The 21,464-nt window shown below is 38.8% G+C and overlaps 1 protein-coding gene across 5 annotated transcripts in view; it reads left to right on the top strand.

Annotated features, from left to right (window-relative positions):
* Window positions 1-21,464, top strand: part of LOC120798643 (receptor-type tyrosine-protein phosphatase F) — a 165,169-nt gene that overhangs the window by 25,140 nt on the left and 118,565 nt on the right. The window contains exon 1 of one of the 5 annotated variants that reach the window (XM_040143073.1): window positions 15,362-15,681. The exons of the other annotated variants lie outside the window; for them this stretch is intronic. The gene's annotated coding sequence lies outside the window, so the exon portion shown is untranslated. Of the gene's footprint in view, window positions 1-15,361; window positions 15,682-21,464 lie in introns of those variants that run through there. 5 annotated transcript variants of the gene reach the window in all.

The following is a 21,464-nucleotide window of genomic DNA, read 5'->3' as shown; positions in this document are numbered from 1 at the left end:
GCAACTAATGATTATTTTAATTCTCAATTAATCTATTGGTAATTTTTAAAATAAATGTATTAACTGATTAATGGTTTGTTCAATAAAATGTCAAGAAACGCTGAAATATGCCAAATACTACCAGTTCCCGTAGCCTAAAAAAACATTTTCACATGGGTTGTTTTGTTCAAACAAAACCCAGAGATATTCCATTTAAAGTATAATTTTATAGATCAGAAAAAAGCAGCAAATCTTCACATTTATGAAGCTAAAACCGACAAATATTTGGCAGCTTTCCTTCATAAGTGACTTTTCATTGATCGTAACAAAATCATTGTTTGTAGATTTTCTGTTGGTTTGTGAATCAGTTAATCAACGAATTGTTTCAGCAATTCCGCCCATAGAAAATCCTGTCTACAGCTTTCAGACGGTCAGAACAACACCTCATGTTGATAATATTCTGGCCTTTTTAACAGACAAGAAGAAAAGTGAAACACATCCAGGCCTACTTCATTTCGAAAGTTCAGCATTAGAAAAAAAAACTAAATTGATAATATTGAGCTTCTGAGATTTTGTGGAAAGTGACAGCCAAGGCCTGTATGTTATGATGTGCCTGAAAGCTAAGCAAAAAACATTTTATCAGCACTTCGCCTCCTTACTCTATGTGCACTAGTACAGGCAGACAGGCAATCCATCAGCTAACAAATTTAGTATGTGTCACTGAGAAAAGTACTCCAACAGCCGAGTGAGTGCCACACACATCCATATTTTTAATGTCCACATGTGATGTCAGGTCTCTGTGGCTTGCAATTCAAAACCCTGGGTCTCCTCCCAAGCATAACATGTCATTTTGTGAAAGCTCTGTATGCTACTAAGCATTTTGCAATTTTTGCATGCATTTTTCCTTTATCTGTTTTCCTTTTCTCAAATTTTTGAAATGTTTCACGGGAATAAAACCTAAGCATACAAATTATGATACATGGGACCATAATTGCTAATTGCTTCTCTTTTCTCTGAAAACACGAACATTTTTCACAGTTGGATGAGAATTTACAGGAGGTGGCATCTGAGAAAAAATGAATAGATTTTTCCATATTCAACCAGCTTCACTAAGATGGCAGATTACCAAATAAGGCTTATGCTTATTGTTAGATTAGAAGTGCTTTCTGAAAGTATATTTGCGTCTTCCTCCTTTGCAGCTCATTTGGTGCAGCGCAGGCTGACAGTTCTGAAAGAACAAGCCTAAGGGAATGCAGTGCACACGTCTGATGTCGTATCTCCTTGGTCCAGCACTTGTTCTTTTGGAGCTCTGCTGAACCAATCCTGCTCCCCGTACTTACCAGACCCTCAGGCCCTACTTTGATCTCCCTTAACAACCAGGACAGCAGTTCAAGCATCTTGTTATATTTGACTGTTTAATCCATCAAATGTGTTTGTCTCAGCAATAGGGTAATGTACATCTCTATCTAGGGCTTGCTGCTGTTGAATAACTCCTGTGATAACAAGTTTATGTAGGATACACGTGTGAAATTTTAAAAGGCTAATGGCTTGTTTCTGCAATTTGCTAGTGTCCTATTGTCAAGTTTGAAGCTCATTTTCTGCACCTTGACTAAAATACTATGAATTTGCATGAAGGATAGCAAATTACTCCCATCACATTTAGAGTACAATTCTAATACTGTGTTCTCAGCTGTTGGTTGTTTGGCAATGTTGTACACAATTTTAGTAGGGCAAAGGACTTAGACTCCTGAATCAGCCTTTTAGGTTGTGTCTTTCTGCTAGCATGTCCAATACAATCTACTGTATCAGCCCCCCCTGTGGCTAAAATGCCAAGCCACTAAGCAAAATGTCTCAACTAATTAGGAGCTTTAGAGCAAAGCTGTAGAAATGCATCATATGACTACATTTTTCTTTCTTCTTTTCCTTTTTGTCCAGACCTACTGTAACAGTCTTGTATTTAGGCTTTTCATTGGTGACTTTTTCACTGAAAAAGCAAGGCAATTAGAGGTCAGAGTGACTGACAGCTGATTTATGTTAAGCCTTCAATTTTTGAATTGTTGCATCCTAATTGAACTACAGTTCTAAAGCTTTGCGTATGATTTTTATTTTATATAGGAAACATCTTTAATTGGAGTCGCATAGTTGACCAAAATGTATTTTCACCCCTTGAAAATGTCTCTGAACTTTATGTCTGGGAAATACAAAACTCAATACATGATGTTAGTTACATGTGCATGTAGATGTAAAAAGCAAAGAAGCCACATACTTTATTTGGATCAACCAAAATTTAACAAGAATGTTGCTGTTTACAACTCTGTTTCCAGAATGGTATACGGCTGTGTAGAATGGACTAGAATAGAAAACTTTCATCTGAAATGTTGCTGCGATTTACAAGGAAAAATGTTGGAATATTACCTGGCGAAGACAAATCTCGAATTCATGTGTTTGTAGTCACAGGAACCAATATCCCACATTTGCTTGCTGGAATCCACAGTTTGCCCAGATTTCTGCTATTATTGAATTTTGCATACTTTAAAATTATCTGCTCCTTTAACTGCACACATTTACATTTTTAATGCATTTTACCCTGGCACCTCCCTCAGAAGAACTTGTCACTAATCCAAAAGACTTTTAAAGTAATTTTCATTTTAAGGTTAAGTTTTTTCAAATTAACATCACATGGATTGCCCTAAATAAAGCAGAACCCTTTTACAGTGATTCTTCAGCTTTTGAGACAAAATTTGCTGGGCTGGCTTCTTAAATTTACTTAATAAGCAACTGGATGTAATGATGTCAACAGTGTGTTCTTGTTGTGGAGATTTTTGTAAATGTCAGGATTTTTCATAGTATTTTGCAGCACTTATAAACTTTGTTGGTAAAAATTTTCATTCAAATTAGATTATTGGTAGTTAAATGCATTTGTAGCACATCCTTGTTCTTTCCCACACTTCTGTCATAAAATCCCACTGGGAGCCATACATTGTTGCAACTAATACAATTTCTACGCTCTTCAAGGTCTGTTTCAACTCCTGATTTTATTAGTTCACGTTCTCAGTGCTGCTGCTCCCAGATGCTCAGTACATCTAATCTGTATTTCATAGCTGTTTACACAGCACACTCACTGTCACTTTATGTTCCTTTTTCAGCTTTTGCAAAGAACCTTCAATTAACTCTAACTATTTTTATATCTTTGGGGTGGTGCTCCTTCTTGTCTCGGTAATGTCTTTTGTTGTGGAAAACAAAGCCCCCTGGATTCTGTGTAAAATCTATAGGGTTGGACAGAGTAGACAATGATGTATCCTGTTCATGAGGATGCATGGACTATCACAAGGATTGTCAGTTCTCATTTGTTTATTTCATGGCAGGCACTCTGGCGACGCAAACTGACTGGCTCTCCTTGAGAGTATCTTGTGCATGTCAGTCTGTATTATTGATGCAGAGAACCATGTAGAAAGGATAGGCCTCAAGGATGTCTGTCTCTGTAAGTAGGAAAACCTCTCTTGCCCCTATTTTTCTGACCTTTCAGAACCAACAAAGACTGACCAGGTGTATATGCACTTTTTCAACAATTCCCCGCTTTTATTAAGTTGTACAAACATTTAAACTTGGAAGTAGGGGTCCTAATGCTAATTATGACACCTAAAATCTGATTCCAAATGCTAATCTAACACCAGTGCTCGTTTTTTCTTTTCGTCTTTCAGACATGTCTAGCTAACATTTTGGAATTGGTTGGGATTATTCTTTTGACATGACGCTGTAACTACTCATTCACTACTTAACTATAAGTGAAGATGATTACCTTAATTAGGTTGGTATCTGTGCCGATCCGTAATGTCAGATTAGTGCATCAGTACCTGGAAATGTAGTTTTTCACTGTTCACCAGTGATCAGTTCAAATGAAATGAATGAGGTTAAAGACTTTCTCCTTGGTGCAGACTTTCCCAGCTGGCATTCAAACAAGGCTTGGCTAATGCTGCCCTCTAATATACAGCATGTTAGCAGCTTTCAGTGTGTGTTTCATTGCCTATTAAATTTAGGGTTGACACTAAGCTTGCAGACACTGGTTTGCATGCATATAATGCTGCTACTTATAATTTTAATGTGGGGGGTTTTATCTTAGGCTTCACATTGTCCTACAATTATTTTATATTATTTAATATTTCAAAGCGTGAGATCAGAGCTAGGTGAGATTGCATACTTTGATACACTGGATTTCCTGCATCTTAAATGAAAACATAGCTATCGTCCATTGGGTCCCTGCATGGCTGTGATCCCCCCCCCCCCTTCCATCTTTTCAGTTTGCATAGAAGTTTGATAAACCTGACACCAGGAGATGGATTTCCCAGCCAACCTAGCCCTGAAGTAATGGGAATCCAGAGCGTAACAAATGTTGGTGCCAGTACAGAGCTGGCTTCACTGGGTGTGCAGGTGCTCCCCCATTCCCCTTGTCAAACCCCCCATTGCTCCCCCAAAGTGGCCATGGCGACTTGGGCAAGATTATTTTAGAGTTCAGGTTACAGACCAGCTCTTTCTTTATCCATTAGTCACACTCCAATTTCTGGGATGGGAATTTTTTTTACTTTCCCCTCACATTTTGTAAATGTATACACAGCCTTTCCCCCTCGACTTGAAAGGTCACAGCATGTTTTTGTAATTTCTTGTCTGCTCTGATTATTTTCATTTTAACTGGGGTCCTGTGCATTTGAAAAGCTGATGTCATTTAGCTTTTACATTTGGAAATTGTAGTGTGGTCTCCCTTTGACAGAAATTATGAAATAAAAGGTGTAGCATTAACAGAAATTGTATATTTCAGATTTCAAGTTAAAGAGTTCAGAGGATTTCCCCTTAGACTGGATTTTTGTTTTCTTACAAATCCTGGCCCTCACTGAGCCAATAATGTGTACTGATTGAATTTCATTGGCCTGATTGCACTTGCAAATGGAAGCCTGTGTGTTGTTTTATCCAGGAAAAGCTTCAGGATTCTGTGTCTGTCAGCATATTACGAAAGGAGAATGTGGATTTTTTGATTTTTCACTAGGCTATATGAAATGAAAAATTGTACACAAAAGAAAACCGATAAATCTGGACTATAAGCAACCCTGACTCAATGTGATGAACAATTGATGATATGCAATCAAATAGCAGGTTGAATGGTGTAAGCTAATAGTTTACCCTTTAAATAAAAGTATTAAGATAAAATGACACCCCTGTCAGTTTTAATTTAAGATTTGATGTGGCCGACCAACCTGCTACTTAAAATTTGAGTCGTATTTTGCCCCAGAGACTATTCTCATTCCCCCGCTTGTATTATTTAGTTACAGTTTAGCTACTTGATTTAAATTGCCAATTTAGTTTAGGGTATTTGACATGTAGACTAATTTGCATAGTCAATTTAGGGACACAGGGTTAGTTTAATTCAGCAGTGAACATATTTTTCTGCCATGGTGGCTTGTCCGCCCACAAGTATTGGCCATCTGTTGACACAATTTCAAAACCTCTCCCCAGGAAAATTAGGCATAGGGTTTCCAGAAGAGTTATTTTCCCCAAGAATAAATTTTTATCACCACAGTATTGTACAGGGGGGTGGACACAATAACATAAACACCTATATGGTGTAATTGAATCTGACACAATAGACCTGAAATAAATACTGTCTGTTATAGTGTTCCAATTTAACTGCGATTTTCAAGGGTGTACTGTATGTCAGCGGTTTGAAGGATGTCCATGTTATTTTATCCCTCTTTATGGTAGAAGGACAATATGGCACAATGGTAGCAGTTATTGCAGGGATGTTGTACTAGAATGCATTATACTATTATATACTTCGGAAGACCTTTAGAAACTTATAAAATGTTCTACCCCTCCTTTAGCCTAGTGATATATTACCAACTGAGCCCTCAAGCATGAACCTAGCATAGATGTACATACGCATATTATTATTTAATAGCAAAAATCATGCTGTCAAATTAGACAATTAGACAATTACAAATTAGACCATAATAAGAATATTTATTTATATTATCTTTGTTCTGGTGGTTGTAACCTTGTTAGCCAGTTGACCTTTTACTCTAAAATCTTTAAAAGTAGGTCTTAAAATTGGGTTTGGGAAAAAAAGAAAATACTTACTAACTGTACAGGTAATGTTAAAAACAGAACTCATTTGTTGTGGTTACACTTGTATTTTCAATATAGACTATCATATAAATTTACATAAACTGTCAGTTGTATACACCTAAAAATGTGAGATCCAGGTTTAAATTTAACATTTGTCTGTGGCCTGGCTTGCATTCCTATCAAGTCTCATTAATGTGTGAACATAATTTTGACAACCGTCTAGGTGTGGCAAGTATTTGTATTTAAAAGGACAGATCTTATCATATATCTTTATACAGATTTCTCATTTAAGTGTCAAAGCATGAGTACGATCAGATGTATTTTCAGCTTTGCAACATCCAAACACAAAGGTCACACTGAAAAGAAAAGTGTAACCCTGTCCATTGTAAAAACAGTGACAGAGAGGTGGCATTTGTCCTCAGCAGTGCTGTTCTTAATATTGTCAGAGATATAACCGGAGTGGCAAAACTCATTAGAAAGATCAGAAGTGATCTGAACATTTTCCTAGCGGGAAGCCTCTTCATAGGCGAACACCAGGCGAAACGCATCAGGAGATGCTGAGGGAAATTACATCACAGTTCACCTCCCATTTTAGTTTGGGGCTGTCCGATGGGATCAGCTGCAGAGCAGAGAGATCGACTTGTGGAACAAGCAGGGGTCGTACCTTTTTCGACAGCCTAACTTTAAACCACACAGCGCCTTCTAAAGGCTGATCTGTGATCATGATGGCATGCTGTGTTTACTGGGTAGCAACAGCCAAAGCGTGACCTACAGTATGGCTTTGACCTCAGCCTGAAATTTTTGATTACTGTGGGAAGGGGGGATTGTACTAGGGTGTTTCAGTGTTACCAAATTGGTGGCCCCGTTAATGCCATGCTGGTGGGTCAGACAGTAGGGAGCCTTAATGGAATTTGGTAACTTTAAGAACGCTGATCCTTTGGCCACGCCCAGTGCAAACACTCAGCAATACATAACCCATGGTAAGAACAAAAGTATTTAATTTTAGTTAAAGGTTTCATTTCATAATTTGTTCTTAATATCATTAAAAATGTTGAATTTGTTTGGAAGTTTGATGGTATTTCAGTCTTCAAGGTTCAGTATTCAGTATACCTACTTCTAAGTGGAATTAAATGGTGTTGAATCTACTTGCATTGACTGTTTTACTGATATTAACCTCATACTCAAAATTAGGGATTTTGAAAGGGAAACAAAAGGGTTAAATATAAGCGATTCAGTAATCTTAAGAATATAATGTGGTTTTGAGTCTTTTACTGTTGTTAAACACAAGATGAATTTTGCCATCCTTTTCATTTCTGTTTTGTGTTGCTGATCATATCCCTTGAGTCACTGCTTAGTTTTTTCCCTCACATGATCCACTGATGTTTTAGAGTGAGCTGACAACTTTGGCCTGATTTGACTGTCGAAGTCCCAGAGGTTTTAGTAAACTGAGACATTGTGCTGAAAGCAAGAGAAGGCAAACATATAGGGAAGACTTTCAGGGGGAAGGTTTTTGATACACTTGTAAATTTGCCAATGAAATTATTTAAAAGCAATCAAGTATTACTAGATGGATATGCCTAAATCTTTAATGGTATGGAGCTTGGTGGTTAGAATTTTTATTGCTCTGTAAAGTAAGGTTGGGATGTGCAGGTATTTTTCTCAGACTAGGTTTCCACAGGCAGTACTGTCTCAGAGGTACAATGTTTTTTTTTTTTTTCGCGCCTCAAAGAGCACTGCACTTTAGCACTTTACATTTCGCAAAACTTCCCCATCAAGAGGTAAAAACGGCACAGAGGGCTCTGGAATATTTGAAAAAATGTACTTTCACTCAGGAGCACTTAAGCTCAAATCTTTGTCATTATTAGCTTGGTTTTCTAGCCACAGATTCCTCTTTTATAACGATAGAGACCAATGCCTTGAACCGAGTTTGCCTGATCTGCCATGCACCAGAAATCTCAGAGATAAGTAATAGAAGGTCTAACTCTTAAAAGGCTAAATGAAGTTGAATGGGAGGAAAGGGAAATGGCTGGCTTTCTTCTCCATTAGCACTCAAATGAATCCACTCATTTCTTCTCTATAAATTTATGAGGCACTGATGCTATAATAAGAAGTTTTATGTTGAATATTTAATTTCCTTAATTATTTTGGGCTAACTTTCTAGTCAGGCAGTTGAAGTCCCTGTATTACTCCCCACTATGAATGGTTAATGAAGAGAAAAGCACTGAAATTTCCCGTAAACCTGTGGTAGGCTCAGATTACTGCTTATCTTTTGTCAGTTATTTAGTTATTTATTGAGTGTATTTATAAACAGTAGGATTTCCATTTTTGAAAGGAACATCACCTAATGCTTATCATTTAATATCTGAAATATAAAAGATGCAGTCTTACCATTAAGTAGCATTAATTCTATTTAGACATTAAGGATAGCAATAAGAAAATCAACATTCTTTGTTTTGATTAGTTGTTTTCTGCAACTAGTAGGATACTAAATATTAATTTCCATACAAAACATCATATAATTTTAGTTTCTTTATGATGTAGAATGGTGACTTGGCCATTGTTTCCCCATGTGTTCACTGTTTTGGTCAACAGAGGACCCTTATATTTCCCTGTCAGTCAAGCCATTGTTAAAGAGAGGGACCCTGCAAATGCAAAATGGCACAAGTGATGGATTACTCTTTTATTTGGCAGGCTTTTCATTTGTTGAAATGGTGTGTGTGTGTGTGTGTGTGTGTGTGTGTGTGTGTGTGTGTGTGTGTGTGTGTGTGTGTGTGTGTGTGTGTGTGTGTGTGTGTGTGCGTGCGTGTGCACATACTCACGCATGTATATTCATGTTTGTTTGGGAGAATTTTAAATGCAGTGTATTTTTAGATTTTTCCTACTCGTTTGGAAGAAGCTGATGTTTCAAAAAAATACCTTATTTGTGAACGTGAAGCATTCAAAAAACAATTTAACTGAAGTTCAACTCAGAATTCCAAAAACCTCAGTTTCTATTGGTCGGATTTCAATTTTAAAACAATTAGTTACTATACTGGGGAAGAAAAAGATCCGACACAGACTACACATTGAAGTAAGTCTAAATGTTATTATGAATAGCAGTCTCGCCTACATCTGAAGTTTTATTTTACTATTTTTGATGAACAATATGATAGTATAATAATGTAACTATTTAGATATTTTTCAAGCTTTTAAACTATTTATTTGCATAGCCTAAGCCATGAGCACACAGCCACACACATTATCAGTTATTCATGCAGGAGGCTAGCATATAATTTGTGGTTTATTTCCTTTTAGGGGTGGAAGCAGCCTTCTCCAACAGAGGGAATAATTTCATGTCCCCCGCCTTTTGATTCCAGCAAAGTGATGCACTCTGGTGCAAAGCTTGGGGAGATTTCCTAATGAGAGCTGTTAACAATGCTGAAGTTGATTAGTGTCTGAGTTGTTTTTCCTATATGCCAATGGGAAATTATAATAATAATAAATAATAATAAAATGCTTTAATAGAACACCACCGGTTTGTTCTGTGGATAAATAGTTCCTTGGAATTGTGAGAAGCACTACACAGGCTCATAGTATGTTGTTGTTTTTGTGTGGCTGAAGTCTAGTACTTATTGACATTGAACATCCACGAAGCCTAGAGTGTATTTGAAAATCACTTGACACGTTTTACCGTAGCCAGTCAGGATAGTTATCTACTTGAGTGCTAGCACCCTATCCTCTGTGTGAGGCAGAAATTTACCGAGGGAAAGCATCTGGAAGGCTTTGTCAGAGACAAAGTGAAGCGTCCTCAGGTTAGAAGAGACTGTTCTGCTGGGCTTTTATTAGGAACTTCTCTGAAAGTTTTTCAGATTCTTCAAAGTCTCCCCAGTATACAGCATGCTTACTCCATATAAGGTACAGTAGAGAGTAGTGGCCTCTGTAAGGATTGTATTCTTGCCTTATTTTTGTACATTGTGTGTTTGTATGTTGGTTTCGTATTTTTTTTTTTTGCTGCTGGTATTTAAGCCATATCTCCCTTAATTTTTCCTCTCAATGACGATATCTGCGTTATAGCAAAATCCACCCTAAAACACTTTTAAAAACTTAATTTGGCATTGTGTTGTTAATCTCTCTACACGTTTCATTTTGGTTGTTCTTAAGATTTCTTAAGTAAATTATAGACTTCATATTAACAACTGCTCTGCGAAAATGACAGTAGTTTGTACCAGACAATTTCAAACATGAGATGAGGTCAAGGTTTACAAACAATCAGGAAAAAAAACATTCTAAAAGAGGCAGAGATATCAATTTTTTTCACTCAAAATAGCCTCACAAAAGAGGTTAGCTTGCATCTTTGCAGGTCTGTTGACAGTAGCCTGTGAAATGTAACACTGCTGTACAGCTGGTCGCAGTACACCACAGAATTGTTCTTTCTCCACAGTGAAAACTAACTAGGCTGCTTTTTCTACCACTCTCTTCACTTTCAAAGAAGGTGAGACGTCTTACATTATCCTGTTCTCGCAACATTTTAGTAAACTTGCAGGAAGCAGATGAATGAGATTTTTGTTGTTTGTCAGTGCTGAGGTGGCTGTTCCAAAAAATACTCCGGACAGTATTCAACATGGAATGATTATTCATCAAGAAAAACAAATAGAGATCTGAAAATCAGACCAGAGGGTGACAGATTCAAGTGAGAAATGAAGTGAATTGAACTATGCAGGTTGGAGAGTCGGGAGTGGATGACATTGAAGGTCACCTGCTAAGACATGTTTTGAGCCAACATCCATATCATTGATTGCCAACTTACCCTTTGAAGTTGCACCGAAATTGCATAGAGTCCCATGTCTTGCAAGCTCATCTTGACCCAGCTATATGCCTCGCCACTCATCGGGGATCTTCTTAGTGATGGAGCAGTGACTGTTATTCCCCAGTAGGACTGTGCAAAAATTAGGCATGCAAGATGAAACAATCAAAATGACGCTACATCCCTAGTGCTTCCATCTTACAAACATTACCACTACCCGTATTGCATATTTCACCTCAAAGGGACTTCTCTGAGCCACCCGCTTCTTTGCTTTCATTGCCACCCCCGTACCCCTCACTGAGTGCAGTATGCAAGAAAGTCAGTCTCTGGAGAGGTTCAGGGAGCGCAGGGGGCCAGAGGGTAGAGAGGGGGCACAGTGCTGTAAAGCGCCTCAATGTCGCTTCATTTCCCCATTTTAATTGGGCTATCTAAATGCATCCCCGGTTTGTCAATACCCACCGGGGTCCCAGATAAAAATGATTTGTCTCATGCATTCTGCGGCATCCTCTGCTGTTCCCCTCAGAGAGCGTGCCCTGACAGTTGTCAGCAGCAGAGTGTAATGGAGAGCGCTCGTTGTTTTTGGTTTTCAATGAGTAGCAGGAATCTAGTTGCCTTCCTGTAACGGTTCTACAGCTCTTGTCTTAGTCATTTTCTTTTTTCTCTACTCACAATCTGTCTGTAACTAACAAGTCAATTTAGGCTTGCAGGCGCACCCACCTATATGGACACATATACAGAGACAGAGGCAGACCACACATGCACAAATTCACGCGCTCTACATACACAGACAAATATCTGTACAGGCACGTACAAATGCCAGCACACACTCAAGGTCAGCACTGTGAAGCCAATCTTATCCGTTTTTATTTGCTGGGGTTCTCGCTGTCCTTGTCTTTTTCACACCTCCTGTCGCCATGTGCCATCACCTTCCCTCTCAGCGCTGGAGCCAGTGTTATCTGCAGACAGTCCTGAGAAAATTTCGGGGCCAAAGGTGTTCCCTTAGTGTTTGGAATTTGGAGCAGAAATATGATGCACACACAATGTTTGACATTTTCATTTATTTTGTGTGGCACAGGGATACATAACTTTGCATGTTAAAGATAACCATCTTGTGCCTAACCAGACACTGTGTGCAAGTGCTGTTTCTTTTATTCTCTTAATTGAATAATAGTTTGGTGGCTTGTGTCAGTGAAATGACATACAGTAAGATACAATTAGATGTATGCTTCCACATACTTCCTGCAGAGTTTAAGCTATCCCTGTAACTTGTCTTGTCCCAGATCACAGGCGGAGGTTAAATGTTACATTGATGATTTGCGGTCACCCCTAACCCATGTTTGTAAGTTATGACACAATCCATGCATGTGAAATAAATAACAGCATGATTACAGTCTGGAGGTAAATTAGTTAACAAACAGACAACAGCAGTAGCCGAGCCTCAGTAAATTGTGAATTCTAAGCTAACAGGTGTTGCCCAGCTGTGCTTTTGGACATGATGACATAGTGCAAGTCTTAAGAGCCCATCAGCAGCAGCACACTGACTTTCACAGCTCAGTGTTTATGACACAGGTCAGCATTTTTTCACTGGCATGCAGCCAGGATTGTGGTTATCAGTGACCCCTCTGAATGGGGAAATAAAGCACATCTATTCAGATGCCATTTGAAGGATGTTTTTTCTAATTTAATAATATTTTGATAATACTTTACAGTATGCTTAGATGTGGTTTAGACGACCACAGACTGCAATGTTTCCAACTGCAGCAAAAACAGCATATTCTTGAAAAGATATACAGTATATCATTCATTCAGTCAATGTGTGCTCTTCTGACCCTATACCAAGAAACTTGGTTTCTTACCTTTAAGCTTCCTAAAATGCTTTGGCAAACTTGTTAGATGGTTCAGTTATACTGATAAAGCCCAGGGTCAATGTGATTCATCTAGAGCAGCCGGCGCAGTTTGCCATCAGATGATGTCTGCAGCTCCCACAGTGGAGCTGAGGTGTCTGGCTTCATTCAGGTGTTCTTCCACTGCAGATAACCCTGGACGTGCAGAAATGAGTTTGTACATGCAATAACTCACAAAATAAAACCTGAAAACCGAGAAAAACATTGATCTCACAAAATCAAGCTTTCACTAGAATCTATGAACTGGGTATTGTTAGCAGACTGGCTTCAGTCCGGGAGAGGCTGGCTCCTTTAGATCGAAGAGGTTGTCAATCTTTTTTAAGTCTAATGAAATGAGCGGGGGATGGGTGGTTGTCACAGTGTTGTAAATTCTCAGACTGGGTAGGGGGTGTTTCCAACTCTTTTCAAGCTTGTGGGGGGCGGGGAAAAAGATAAGTCCTACAACTGCCTGGGTTACAAAAACTCGCTTGAGGCAACATTTTTAATCTTGCATAGGGAGTTACTGCTCAACTCCATCTGTGTTTTGAGTTTTACATGGCACTAAAATGAGATTACACTAGAGATGAAATGGCTCATGTTGTGCAACTGGCATACTACACTACATCACTGTACTTACAATTAATTTTTCTCTCCCACTCTGATATTAAGACTACCAGCCAATCATCTTTACTTCTGCCTTTTACCACTTTGCCATTTGTTCAGCGATTTGATTTCAGATGAATGTGACATTTGAGCTGGCACAGACTATTTACACCCACAAAAATACTTTTTCTCCTCTCCTCAAGGGTGTGTTGGTGTAATAATTAGTTTGTAAAGAATGAGAGGTTTCCAGAATGTCCAGATTGGTTCTTCTCCTATCTGCAGATAGTTGTGATTTAAATTTTTGGAAGCTTTTGTTCATGGAACATGCTTAGATCACATTTATTATTAGTAAGATTTTTGCAGCACATACAGCTGGAATATATTTATATTTTAGGCTGTTCAAATTGAATTACTTTTTAATCAGATGACCCAAATCCCATTTGTTCAAAACTAGAATGAAAATAGTTTTTTTTCTTGCTGAAAAGTCTGTTGTGTGCACAGATCTGCAGCCTCCAGTAAAATCAGACTGTCTCCCATTGTTAGCAACAAAGAGAAATGTAGAACACATTGCAGTTCGCCTTTTCCTTCAGCAGAATTTAAGCCTAGAAGACATTCAACTTTGTTGCTCTTAGAGGAAACACTCATAAGTGCTTTTTGGAACCTCAATCTGAATATCTTTTATTATGTTAGCTTCTTTAAGGTACTGTACTGTATCAGCAATACTGCAAGGTTTAGATTAATAGGAATTACAGCAGCCAACAATATGGCAATGCTTAAAATTTTCCCTTTCAGAAAGTATTAACATAATATGATATAGTTGTCATGTATAATTAAATTACTAATGCAACATTTTACTATGTATGGCCTCGTCTAAAAACATTGGTTTCGGTCCAGGTCATGGTTTGCAACGTCAGCAATGCTACAGATATTTGAAAAAAAAAAAACATTGCTATGTTGAGGGCGAGACATTGTTGAAGCATTGCTGGATGAGTCAAGTTACAGTCCACACAGTATTATTGGGATAAATGAGCAAACCTCTCCCCAAGGTCCCGAGGCTCTGTGATCTATTAAGGCGCTGTCGTCTCGGATGGTGAATCTCAGAGACTGAGGGAATTTTTTGGGGAAGAGAATGGTTGTGCTGACATCCTCTCTCAGTGCAATCTCTTGTCCTTGTAGAACGGAAGAGAAAAACAGCACCAGAGGCTGACTTGGCTGTTCCTCTGAGCGCCTTCATAAATCCGACTGAACATTTCTGAACATCTGTTGTGGATGATTAGCTCCATGGCTAGCGGAGTTTGACCGAAGGGAGTGAGAAGCAGTGTGTTTGGAAGTTGTGTGTGTGTGTGTGTGTGTGTGTGTGTGTGTGTGTGTGTGTCTACTCAACGCCTTGCTGATTTAAGAATAAGGAATTTACATACTTATTTTCTTGCCCCTTTTTTAGAAAGAGAGGGAGGGCCAAATTATTTTTGAAACAGTTTCATTTTCCACAAAAGACATGGAAGTGTTTAATTGGCAAAGTTCCCCTCGGAATGCTTGCATGTTTCAAGGTCACACTTTGTTAACCCCTTTGTTTCATCGATAATGACATGGCAAATTGGTTTCAAAAATACACTGCTGGAGTTCCATTTAAAAGTAGAATTGGAGATGTTGGACATCTTGGATAGACTGCCATCGGGTTTATGATAAGACGTCCTATGAGCTTGCATTAGGTCACATCTCTCCCTGGAACGTGGTCAACATATAAGCGATAATGGAGTCTCTAAGCTGTAGGAGTACATAACATCACGTGTACTCGTACTTCAGACCGTTTTTTTTTTTTTTTTTTTTTTAACATGCAGGTGCACAACAAAATTGTCTTTCGTTGGTCAAGGTTCAAAAGGTAAGGCCGTGCTGCCTCCTCCCTCTTCACAATGAAATTTGACACCAGTGACATCACATGGTGGGTTTGGCTTCTCCCAGGCAGTCCCTGGACACCCTCTCATTATGTGAACAAGCTCTGCCTCTGAAGGATCTCTCCCCAAGCCACATTGCTCTATAGCCACAGCTGGAAACGTATTGCTGGGGTGCCAAAAGACAGTTCCTGTGGTTAAATGAAAAGCTGTGAATGGAATAACTGGACAGGAACTGGAGACTACTTTCTCTTGCACACTTTTTCACAAGACATCGTTCAGGGATAATCTTTCGTCGATACTGGTGGATTTCCTTTCTGGGATTTGGATTCTCTCTCTCTCTCTTTCTCTCTCTCTCTGGAATAAGTTCCTCACAATAAAAAGGAATAGAAGGGATTTATTTATAAGTGGACCTAATTGAGATGCATAGGTAAGTGTGAATTTTGCACCACAGAAATATTGTAACGTATCAGTGAAGAGAACAAGTTATTACTTCTTAAAAAAACAAATGAGGCGCAGGTGCATTTTTTGAAACTGACTGAGCTGTCCTCAGAACCTTATCTGTCTATATCTCCTGGTAGCAGTATGTGTTATTTTTCATCTTGGGATATACCTTTTACGACATCCCTCTTACAATAAAAGAAACAAAGTAAGTTGATGTGTTACACTTCAATGGTCAGGTATTTTCTTACTATTCTTTTGTCCACTTAGCTTTTGTCCTTGCTCACTCTTGCTTGTTAAGCCAAAACAATAGTTTAACCTCGTCTTGGCTTAGCTCTATTGGCTGGCTCTCTGGCAAATTGCCCTGTCTGGTGTGAGCCCTCCCCTACGTATTCAGAGGACTTTGAATAGAAGGGCCATAGAATGTCCCCTAGCTACCGCTGCTAAGGTGAGACACCCTGCCGTTCTACTGCGTTAGGCCTACACTGAGGCCAAACAACCTGTTTTTCCAGTTGTCTTTATCTCCCTGGGCAATCTGGAGGGTAAGGTTTCAGTGACAAGAATTCTAGTTAGAAGGAGACACTGAAATCCCGGATAATTGTAGAGAACTTTTGGAAGTCACAAATTATGATTTTTCTGAAAATGTTTAGAGCTCGATTTTTATCAAAATATGACATGAGACATTTTCTCACTGTGATTTAAAGGTTTAAAGTTTGTTTGGTTTTTTTTTTTCTTTTAAAGCGATTATCAGCTATATCATAGTTGGAAGACATTTTTTAAGAAGACTTGACTGAAGACACATGAAAACTTTTTGCGCCTTCATTTAAACAAACATTAATCAGCTCTAAATGTTCCCTTCTGCTGTAATTATGGTATGTCTTAAATCTTTTGTATCTTTTTTAATTACAACATAAAACTTTTATATGCTATGAGCAACTTTTGGAATGAGTTCATCTTGCTCTTGTACACAATTAATTTGGCAGTTGTTGCACAATAAGTTTGTTGCTCAATACAAGGAGCTGGTGTCAGTGGGAAAAATATCCTTTTTCCAGCTTGCTCTTTTCCATCAAAGCTGTCTTAAGTTTTCAAAGAGCATGGTGTAGACAACATGTCTGTCTCATTTTGTTTGGCTGTTGAAATGACAAGACTTCCCCAAGGGTCTGTCTTACTGCAATGAGAACTGTATGTTTTTTCTCTTAGCTGTACCAAAGCTGTGCTTGCTTATTTTTTTTTTTATTTATATTTTTTATTTTTAGTTAATGATTCAGGAGTAAAACCTTAACTGTGCCAGTCATCCCTTGATTAAAAAAATGACCTTGAGGCAAAACTCGGTATGGAAACAACTGTTAAAATGTCTGCTCAGCTGTTCAGTGGCATGAACAAGCTAGACAAAAAACTGTGGTCATTTTTTGAAACAAAGCCAATTCCTGTCCACATTGGGGAACCTGTAGGGATATCCTCATTCACCTCCACCATGCAGGCCACTGACCCTTCATTCCACTTTTACGACTATGCCTCAGTCACTTTGTCACCACCAATGTTCCAGAGAAACATTAAGTGATGGCCAGGATGTGACCTAAGGAAATAACTACGGTCATTTGTGTACCACAGCTCTTTATTAGATTCCATGACCAAACATACAAAATAGCCCTCACTTAAATGACTGTCCTGGCTGAAGTCTTTCCCTTTGAATAAATTACCCTGCGTGGAAAAGTCAATCACTCAATCTCTCTGCCCATCGGATTCCTCAAAAGTGATTATGGGCTGAGCATATGGATTTTTCCATAGAACTTGATTTCTCATCATCGGTGAATTGTAATGGTCTGTTATCGCATGATGGATCTGCTTAATCACTGTCATCCCAGTTGGGGCATTAAAGAGGTTGCAGACAATCACAGATCAATGTCTGTGAAGGCGCTTGTGTCAGTGGAACCAGACATTTATCTATGACACGTACTGTAAGTAGACAGAAAACCTGCTAGCTTTTGTCTGGTTATTAATGTTCACGCCTTCTTGTGGAGGCTGCATAGACTTGTTTGTGACAAGAATTCAGACTTCAAAATTCCACCAGGAACTGGATTTTTTTTTTTTTTTCATTTGTTCTTGTGTTGGGAATTGTTGCCTGATGGTGACAAGGTCATGAGTAGTTGTTTTATGATGACAAGGCCTAATTGTTAATCCTCTGTTCTGTGTTAAATAACATGTTTATGCAGCAAGGGATGAGTGAGCCAGATGCATCCTGCGTAATGTGCGATGTCAGTCAGCGGCCACTGCCTGTGTGATGTCTTAGCTTTGCTGATAGTCACTTTCTGCTCTCAGTTGTGACACTTATTTCTTGCAGACAGTTGCTCATTCATTGTGACAGGTGCTAAGCAGAAGGTTTAGAAAAAAGGGCTTCTTTAACGCTAAAATCACCAGTGTTTTGACAAGAACATTTTCCCCCAGCTGCCCCACGCAGAGTGCTCATTTGATTGAACTATGTATATGCCTATACTTTGACATCTACACAGGCTTCCTAAACACACATTAAGGTTTTGACATGAGATCATATCCAAATATGCAGGCAGGTTTATATTAAGTAAGGTGATGTTATTTTTGTTGCCTATTACAGATGAATGGAAATTGCATTGTAAAAACCCACTACATCTGTAGCAGTGCAGATTTAGCTCACTCTGTTTAAAGTGATTCGAAAAGTGGATCATAGTGGTCAGACTTAGATCATGTTCTGCTCTTTTCTTTCCCTCAGCCCTTTTCTGTACTCTTTTTTGACATTATATATTCTATTTTGCATTTTAAATGTATCTATCTAAATTTGTTGCCCAGTTATAGCTAGCCATCAGAGTTCTGTTTTGTGCTTATAGCTTTGCACCTTCCATTTAAACCTTAGCTCTATGCATTGCAGCCATGGGTTTCTCAGTAGGAACACAAATCCGCTTTGTCAGAGAGGACATTTCCCTCCTTGCACAAAACTCATTTCAATTCCACATCATCCCATTACGCCTCAACATTGATTGAAACAGCCTCCATTTTCAGGGGCAGCTGCAGTTTTTTGTACTCTGTATATATGACAAGGCCAAAGCTTATGCTTGTGTATGTGAGATGTGCAGTGATGCAAGTTTCAGACATACAAATATAAATTCTGCTGAGAAGACTAGGGGTCACTCTTGTTGCTCTTTTGCATGATACCATTAATTTCCTTAGTTATACAATTGAATTACTATATGATACTGAGGTAATATCATATACCTTAAATTGTTTTTTTCTGCAGAAAGACAAGGTCAGATTGGTTGCCTCTGGGCTGCCATTAAAGGGAATTAAAGGTCACAGTTTTACCTTGCTCTTTAGTATGAGGGGATAACTGTGATACTAAATTGCAGTAAAGCAAATTAAATTGACTGTAGCCTTGATTTATTTGGTGCTTGGTTCTGAGAGTATAGTCATGTGGTTGATTTATCCCTCTGCCTTGATCAGCACCCTTGTTTACTCAGCCTCCCAATATCTTCAAATGCTTGGCTTAAACTTGACATTCAACTTGATTACTTTATCAGCTTTCCTGTCACTTTTCTCCTAAGGTATGAAGTCTTTTTTAACAGTTCACTGCAGCTGATCTCACATAGCAGTAAGTACGACTAGCCTCTCACTATCCACAAGATGCCATAAAATGGAATAATAAGTCTTCACAGTCTTGGCTAGCCATACACAGACATGGATGTAGTCATACAAGTATCTGAGCATACAGCACGTGTTGCTTTTTTTACAGTGAGATGTGTTCAGCATCAGCACAACATTTGTTCATTATGCGGTTCATCCTAAAACACAAGCAATGACTCTTCCTCCTGCAGAAATCTGAGGTCACTAGCTTGTTTTGGGAAGATGGATGGAGATTAATTTGGTTTCATTATAGTGCCTGACTTATTTATAGCCTGACTGTGCAGCGCCTGTTGGCCCACTGTGGCCCTGTAAGGATGCTGGGGGCTGAGGCGTTGATGAAACATTCCTGTGTCCAGGGGGTATTCTCTGAGGAGAGCACTGCTTGTTTAAGGGAGGGCAGTGGGGTGACAATGTAAGAACCACGGGCAAGGCCACTGAAATCTAATTCCACCAGCCCTGCCTAGCTACAGCATTCCTGTTTGAGAGCTTTCCCCTACCAAAAGTCTTGCACTGTGGGGGTGTTGGACTATGTAATGATACCACATAGCCCAACAGCATGGGAGAAACTATATAAAGTGATTTTTTACTATAAATGTGGTTACCACAAAAATGGGAAGGGGGAACTTGATTAGGAAAAATTGTTCCCCTGTAACACACTTTCATATTTTACTTATGTGAAGTTTGCAGTTTGGAGTTCTATAGGACCAATCCCAAACCTTTATCTGGATCTCCCCCTTCAGAGATTACTGCTTCACAACCCTGGAGCAGGGATGCTGTCTGCCTGGTAATTTGATGGCTAATCCCCTGCCTCTTCCCTACAAATCTCTTCCCTGATAAAGGGGTTGCTTCTACATTAGTAAACATGGGAGGCTTGGCTGCCTTGGCTGACAGTCAGACAAGAGAACTGGTTGAGGAAAGGAGAAGTAGAGGAATAACCAGTTCCCTCTTTATAGTTAACAAGAAAACCCTTTCTCTCCGTGCTGTAAACCTGTTTGTATGTGGATCTAATTTAATGTATGAGGAAAATAATGTAATACATTTTTGCACCTTGGTCGAAACATGAGGAAAATCCCCTTTACTCAGTGTCTCATTAGGCTCGTGGTTTTAATGGTTTGATAGTGGCTGCGAATGTTTCAAAGTGATCTGCTTTATAGAGAGTTTCCATACAGTCCATTGTTAATGCACATTTATTATCTGTTTGACCCGAATATGTTATCCTAATGATCACTGAGGCTACTGCCACGGCTAGACACGATGGCTCACTTAAAAGGAATTCACTTCCTTGGATCTTTCTTCACAGGCTTACACTGGGCTGTATGGAAAGATTAAATGACCAAGCATTGCTAGATTGCAGGCTATAGTCCTCATAAGAGTTTTATCGAGAAATGTTAGCCTATGCCCCTTATGTGATTTCTTTTTTTCTGGATTGTTGTTCACCTCCTGTGATGGGACATCAACAAAACAAAAAATCAAAGCTGACGCCATGAGCCCAAACATGCTCAATCCAGTTTAACAGCACCTGGCAAGATAGCATTTAACCAATCTTTGGAATAACTTCAGCTTGATGACTGCAACATCGGGTGTGATGGCTTCTCATTTGTTGACCTGACAGAGGCACTTTAGGCGTCAGGGTGGATCTGGTTGGGTGAGTGACGGGTCCTGTCCCAGCATGTCTTTCTGTATGTGTGTAACGGCCTAGTGTTGAGTCTAATCATTGTCTGAGAGTGAGGTGATATGTCAGGAAGTATTTGGTGAGATCTCTGTTTCAGCACATTGCATGACAGTCAAACATCACAACTATATAAATGAACTGCAATTAGGGCTCCAAGTTTTGCACATTTGTGCTTTTTTTTTTGACTTTGTAATCATGTTTACAAATGCAAGCACTACTCTTTTGCCTCATGTCCTTGATCAACATATACGTATATTGGTGAGTTTAGTCATAGCACTAGTTCTGCTATTACTTCAGGTTCTTAATTCATTTTTCAACATGTGATTGTAATGCCTGAAGTGACCTAATTTTTAAGTTTTACTGTTTTTTCCATAAATGGCACTAGTTTATTTTCAGGATATTAAATCTCTGGCATCTTCGCTTATAATTTCTGTTCCTGTTTCATGAAG

The sequence above is a fragment of the Xiphias gladius genome, chromosome 14 (genome assembly GCF_016859285.1).
Source record: "Xiphias gladius isolate SHS-SW01 ecotype Sanya breed wild chromosome 14, ASM1685928v1, whole genome shotgun sequence".
NCBI classification, from domain to species: domain Eukaryota; kingdom Metazoa; phylum Chordata; class Actinopteri; order Istiophoriformes; family Xiphiidae; genus Xiphias; species Xiphias gladius.
This window is presented reverse-complemented; position numbering and strand designations above follow the sequence as displayed.